Here is a 6,620-nt window from a genome sequence, read left to right as displayed (position 1 = left end):
ATCTTAGTAAAATCTGATTTTGTCAAGGACATCAGGGAAGAGTTTTCTAGAAAGTGATCCTTGAATTAAGCTCTGAAGGCATCCATTAGGAAAATAAAGTTCCAAGGAGAAGCACTAGAATGTGCAAAACCCCTGGATACACAAATCTGATAAGGCTGGGGCAGAAAGAGATCAACGGTGATCTTTGTTTAAGAGCATGCAGAACAGGTGCATTCAAACATGACCATGCAGATCATTTGATAAATTTTACTTTTAGCCTAAAAGAACTGTGAAGCATCTAAGAGTTTTAAGCAATGGGGTGGCATAATCAGACTCATATATGATAAATAACCCTCTGACTTCTGCTTAGAATGACAGATATAGTGTATAGGAAACAGAGTAAATACTGGTAGACCAATTACTAGGATATACAATCAAAATGAAAAATAATGGCAGCTTGGAGATACAGGAAAGCAGTTATATTTAAAAAAAAATAGTTAAGAGATTCTATTTTCGGCCATGGTAGTATAACTGTTATCAGACTTGTCTTTCTGCAGTAGGTAAGTATAAAACTGGGCAAAATGTTCAATGCATTGTTTGCAGGTATTAAATAACAGAGAGAACTTGAGAGAAGAAAAACTCATGAAGTGAGCTTCATAAATGACAGTCCTCTGAATGGGGGCACTTTCTCTACTGCTAGCACAAGAGGAAGAGCTCAAACTACAGCAGGCACACTGAGCTGAAGGAGAGAGATGCGTATTAAGGCAGCTGAAGTGGCTGGGATTTGCAGGACAAGGTACATGAGAAAAGGGAGTTGTGCAAGGGTTGGGGGAAGTTCACCATGAGTCTTCATTAGTAGTTCACCATGAGCCCTTACTTCAAGGTTAAGCTGTACATGAACAGGGAAAACTATGCAAGACCTAGCAGAGAGTGACAGCTATGGGATGGAATGTCAAATGATGGTGTCGAGTCATACAGTATTGGGAGACATTTGAGGCCCAGCTCAGCCAGAGAAGAAAGAATTCAAAAGCCCTTTGTGCATTTAGCTGAAACTCCCAAAAAGACACAATTTTGGAGTAAGGATAATGCCACACTCAATGACTAAAGTAAAAATTCAAAGAGATTCACCCTCATAAAAAAATACAACCATGCTTGACATGTTCAAAAGAAACTGCCAGAAATTTAATTGTCTTCCAGAACAAAACTAATTAACCAATTAACAGACGCTAACATAACCCAGTTAACAGATGCTAACATAACCCAGAACCTCTACAACATACCACCCCAAATGTTTAACATAGAATTTTGACAAATCCAGACTTGTAGGAAAATATGATCCACAATCAAGAATAAAAGCAATCCACAGAAACAGAACAGGAAATGTTTCAGGTCTTGGAAATGGCAGAGAAAGACTTTAAAGGAGTTATTGTAAATACGTTTCAAGGCTTAAAAGAAAAGATGGCTGAAGTGAGTGAAGAGATAGAGTTTCTCAATACAAACATGAAAATGATAAGAGAATCATTTGAAAAATCTTGATCTGAAAGTATAACATCTGAAATTTAAAATCAAAACAAAACACAAAAGGGCCCAATGGTAATATGAACACGACAAAAGATCCAGTGTATATGAGAAGAGATCAGTAGATAGTATTAGATCTAAAGGGAAGAAAGAAGACTAAAACAATCCTCGACAAAACAAAGCACAGAAAAACAAAGCCTCAGTTACATGTAGGATAATATGTTGACGTCAAATGTTCATGCATGGAAATGTTCCAGAGGGAGAAGGGAGATGAAACAAACCAAAAAAAAGCCTAAATAAAAATAGCTAAAAATTTTCAAATTTTGTAGAATTATAGTACAAAAAGAACCAGTTAGGTACATCATACTCCAATTGCTGAAAACCACAGATACAAAGAAAATTGTATAAGCTTACACCTCAAGAAGCTAAAAAAAAGAAGAGTAGTGAACTCAAAGTATATAGACACAAAAAATAAAGATAATAGCAGGATATCAATGAAATCAGAAAAAAGAGAAAATTAACCAAGAAGTTGATTGTTTATAAAGTGTAATAAATTGGCAAGTATTAATATTACCAATATCAGGAATGAAGAATATATACACTGAAGACATTTGAAAACTAAAAAACAAAGAAACAAACAAAAACTGTGAATAACCAATAATTAACAAAAGTAGACATCGTGGACAAATTGTCTAAGGAACACAATTAACTGAAATTGACACAGGAAGAAATAGAAAACTTAAATTACCCTATATCTGTTAAAGCATTGAATTCATCCTCTAAACTTTCCCACCAAAACACCCTCAAAATCCAGATGGCTTTGTTAGTAAATTCCATCCAATATTTTAGAAGAAACTAATGCCAGTTCTACAGAAATTATTTTTTAAGATTAAAAAAAAAGAGTGAATTCATTGTATGAGGCCAGCATAACCCTAATAACAAAAGCTTTACAGTAAAGATGTTACAATAAAGTAAAATTACAGACCAATATCCCTCATGAACATAAATGTAAAAAAGAATAAAAAAAGAATAAATTGCTGAAATTAAAAACCATGAGGCTCAAAAACATGTTGAATGAAACAGGCCAGATCAAAAAATATGTATTTTATAATTTCTTTTGAAAAATGTTTAAGAAAAGGAAAACAAAATCTGAAGTCAGAAAAAAGAGATGTGTACTTTCTTGAGGTATGGGAAAGAGGTGGAAATTGGTCAGCAGGGAACATGAAAGAACAATCTGGGACGCTGGGTGTGTTCTATATCTTGATTGAGGTGATGATTAAACAGCTATATAGGTATAGATATAGATGGACATAAGATAGCTAGCTAGATGTTAATAAATAGAATAAAAACTCATCAAATAATATACTTAAGATCTGTGCATGCCCCTTTACATATATTTGACTTCAATTTTTAAAAAAGATGACTAGAAGGCAAAATAATTGTAATTTGGTGGCCAATTACAAATAGTGTGTGTAGAGAGAAATGCAGTTATCGAGTAGAGATACTCAGGAAGCAAAGTGAAGTTTGAGAAAACGTTTTTCCTGCCTTAAAACTGCTGAAATTTCTCTACCTGGTGTGTACAGATGATGATGGATGCAGAACCAAATAAGAAATACCTTAAAGGAGTTCAAAACCAGCAAAGGAGTGAGAAACATATGTAGTTCTGATGTAGTCAACTGTAACTCATTCATTCTATAATTGAAATATAACAACATCCAACAGGAAATGGAATAGGTTGTTGATAGTCTGTGTAGCCAAGAAGTTTGCTGAAGTTCATCTACAAAAGATTTTCCTGGCTTTTAAACTGCAAATCCTAGAGGTTGGTTTTTTTTTTTTTTTTTTTTTTTTTTTTTTTGGCAAATAGAATGTGCTGCACACAGAAAAATGATTACTGCCAAAGAAGGGGACAGTAAAAGAACAAAGGGAAGAAAATAGCACGGGAAAGCATTGCTTTGTAATTCTACTACATGTTGATTGATAGAACTGGCATCTTTCAAGCTCTGTCACAACTGCATTATAAAGCCATCACTGCACAGGATATTGATGAATACTTAAAACATGCAAATAGCAGGAGAGATCATTTTTCACAAAGTTTTGGTTAATCGGGATGGCTTGAGTCCCCAGGGGAAGGGAAGGGAGGAAGGTCGGCCTTTGCATTCATTCAGAGCAAAGCCATGCCACCCCGCTGTGCTTTAGAAGTTATGATGAGTTACAGGAGCTCTCTGCCAGCATCCCCCTTAGAGTGGGATGGGAATCTGCAGCCTCACCTCCTGCTAATTGGAGAACACAGACTCTAGTTTAAAGAAAATTCTCTTTTCTCTTACACATAAATGTGTGAATTACACACAAATGTATAAGAATTCTCTTACACACATTTGCAAGCATGATAGCTTGTAGTTTTTTCTAAGAAAAAAGCACAAAGCACATAGTTCAGATATGTCATATCTAGCATCCTGTCAAAATCAACAGAGGTATGAAAGGATAATATCAATGATTAGCCATTGCTATGTATTTAAAAGTAAGGTCAAATCTAGTATTAATTTTTAAGAATGTGAATTAAGTCAAAAGACTTATCTTGATATTTCACCCCCTCAATCTGTCTTGTAAGTTGAAATTGTTTTAGAATAATAAACCCAGAGATAGAAATTAAGATAAATATATGTGTATATATTTGTATACATGGATATATGTACATATAGAAATACATATATGTAATTCTCTATTATTATAATAATGCTTATTATAAATAATCTCTATCTCTCCAAATTTTCATTGAGTTTATTTAGAATTTTAGATGTGATTTTAAATAATTAATTTTATAGGCTACGTATCTTTCAGGAATTATTTTGATATTTGCATTGTTTCATAACTGTGCTGGAACTAATGTGAATGGAATCCCACGGAGATATGCACTGGGTTGATTAAGCATTTTATGGCCCTATTGCTCAGCACTTTCTTTTTTAAACTAAGTCTCTCTCTCTTTCTTTGTTTTTTTTCAAGATGGGGTCTTACTCTGTCACCTAGGCTGGAGTCAGTGGCATAATCATGGCTTATTGCCACCTTAACCTCCCAGGCTCAAGCAAACCTCGCACTTCAGCCTCCAGATAACTGGGACTACAGGCACATGCCACCATGCCTGGCTAACTGTTTTTATTTTTTTGTAGGAACAGGGTCTCACTATGTTACCCAGGCTTCTCTCCCTTTCTTAAATTCTTTATTGTGACTCATTTCTCAGTCTTCTGCAGATTTCTTTTCAAAGATCATCTTTTCCAAAAAAGTTTGAGAATGATATCTTTTTATTTAGTCCTTTCATGTCAGAGAAACTTTATGTACTTGTTTTTGTTTTTTTGTTTGTTTGTTTATTTGTTTGAGTCACAGTCTCACTCTTTTGCCCTGGCTGGAATGTACTGGCATAATCTCAACTCCCTGCAACCTCTCCTTCCCAGGTTCAAGCAATTCTCTTGCCTCAGCCTCCCAAGTAGCTGGGATTACAGGCATGTGCCACCACGCCCAGCTAATTTTTTGTACTTTTAGTAGAGACCGGGTTTCACCATGTTGGCCAGGCTGGTCTCAAACTCCTGACCTCAAGTGATCCACCGCCTCGGCCTCCCAAAGTGCTGGGATTACAGGCATGAGCCACCGTGCCCAGCCTTACATGCTTTTACATATAAAGAAAAAATGGGCAATAGAATTTCTGGGTGATAGGTCTTCCCATCAAAATGTTGGGAAATTTCAAAGGTTTCTGTTCATTTAGTGCAAGGAGAAATCTGATACTAAAAGGAAGTACTTTTGTTTTACAGAAAATATGTTTTAATTATTTTTCTTTTCTGTATACGTATAAATGTGTTTTTCTTATATTTTCAATTCAAACATCTCACCAGCAAACATAAATATAGACCTTATTCACTGATTTTTCTCTAATCCTCAGTGAGCCCTTGCTATAGAATTTATTTAACAAATACTTATTAACTACCTTTTTTGTGCTAGTCACTGTTCTAAACTCTAAGAACACAAATATGAACAGAAAAGACAAAAATCTTTGCCTTCATGAAACTTAGACTCTAGTTGGAAAGAAATAAAACTAAATAAGCAATAGATTATGCTAAATGAAACTGCTGTTTTTGTAGGTCAAAACGGTTTACTGTCAGCTATTTCATATGGCTCAACATATTAAATTTATAGTGGGTTAAATGGTGGTAAGTGCTAGGGAGAAAAACTATAGCCTGATTAGGGGAAAAGAGAGTACCTGGGAGAAAAGGTGTTCAAAATTGTTAGTGGTTGTCTGTACTCTTATGATGCATATCAGACCCATAACATGCCCTATAAGGCTTTACCCGCCCTAACCCTACATACCTTTTCAGCCTCGTCTCAAATCATTCTCCACTTCTGCTCCTATCGCATCATCTGTCATACCCGCTATTGAACATACCCATTCTTCCTCTTCTAGTCAGATGTCTCTTTTACTAAGTTTAGTCTTTCACTTGCATTTCAAACCCTGCTCTGATCATATGACTGAGTTCTACCTGCTCATCTCATACCCTTCCCTTCAGCTTCAGCTGGACTCAAAATCAGCTGGGAACCTCAGCTCCTCCAGTTCTGAGAACTGTTCTTGCTGGTTTTTGTCCCTCTAGTAGTTAACATTACACCCTAATTGTTTTCAGTCCTGATGGCAGATTTTATTCATTTGGAAGCTTTTTAATATTTATTAATTTCAGTTCCATCCTAGATTGGCTAAATCAGAAAATCTAGAAGTAAATCCCAGTATAGATATATTAGCTTGTTCTCATGCTGCTAATAAAAACATATGCAAGACTGGATGATTTATAAAGGAAAAAGATTTAATTGACTCATAGTTCCACATGGCTGGGTAGAAGGCAAATTACGAGCAGTCACATTTTACATGGCGGCAGGTAAGAGAGCTTGTGCAGGTGGGCTCCCCTTTATACTAATCGATCTTGTGACAATTATTCACTATTACGAGAAGAGCATGTGAAAGACTTACCCCCATAATTTAATTACCACCCCCCCCGCCCCCGCCTCTGGGTCCCTCCTAATACATGTGGTAATTATGGGAGCTACAATTCAAGGTGAGATTTGGGTGGGGACACAGACAAACCATATCA

Source organism: Papio anubis, chromosome 1 (assembly GCF_008728515.1).
Source record: "Papio anubis isolate 15944 chromosome 1, Panubis1.0, whole genome shotgun sequence".
Taxonomy (NCBI): domain Eukaryota; kingdom Metazoa; phylum Chordata; class Mammalia; order Primates; family Cercopithecidae; genus Papio; species Papio anubis.
This window is presented reverse-complemented; position numbering follows the sequence as displayed.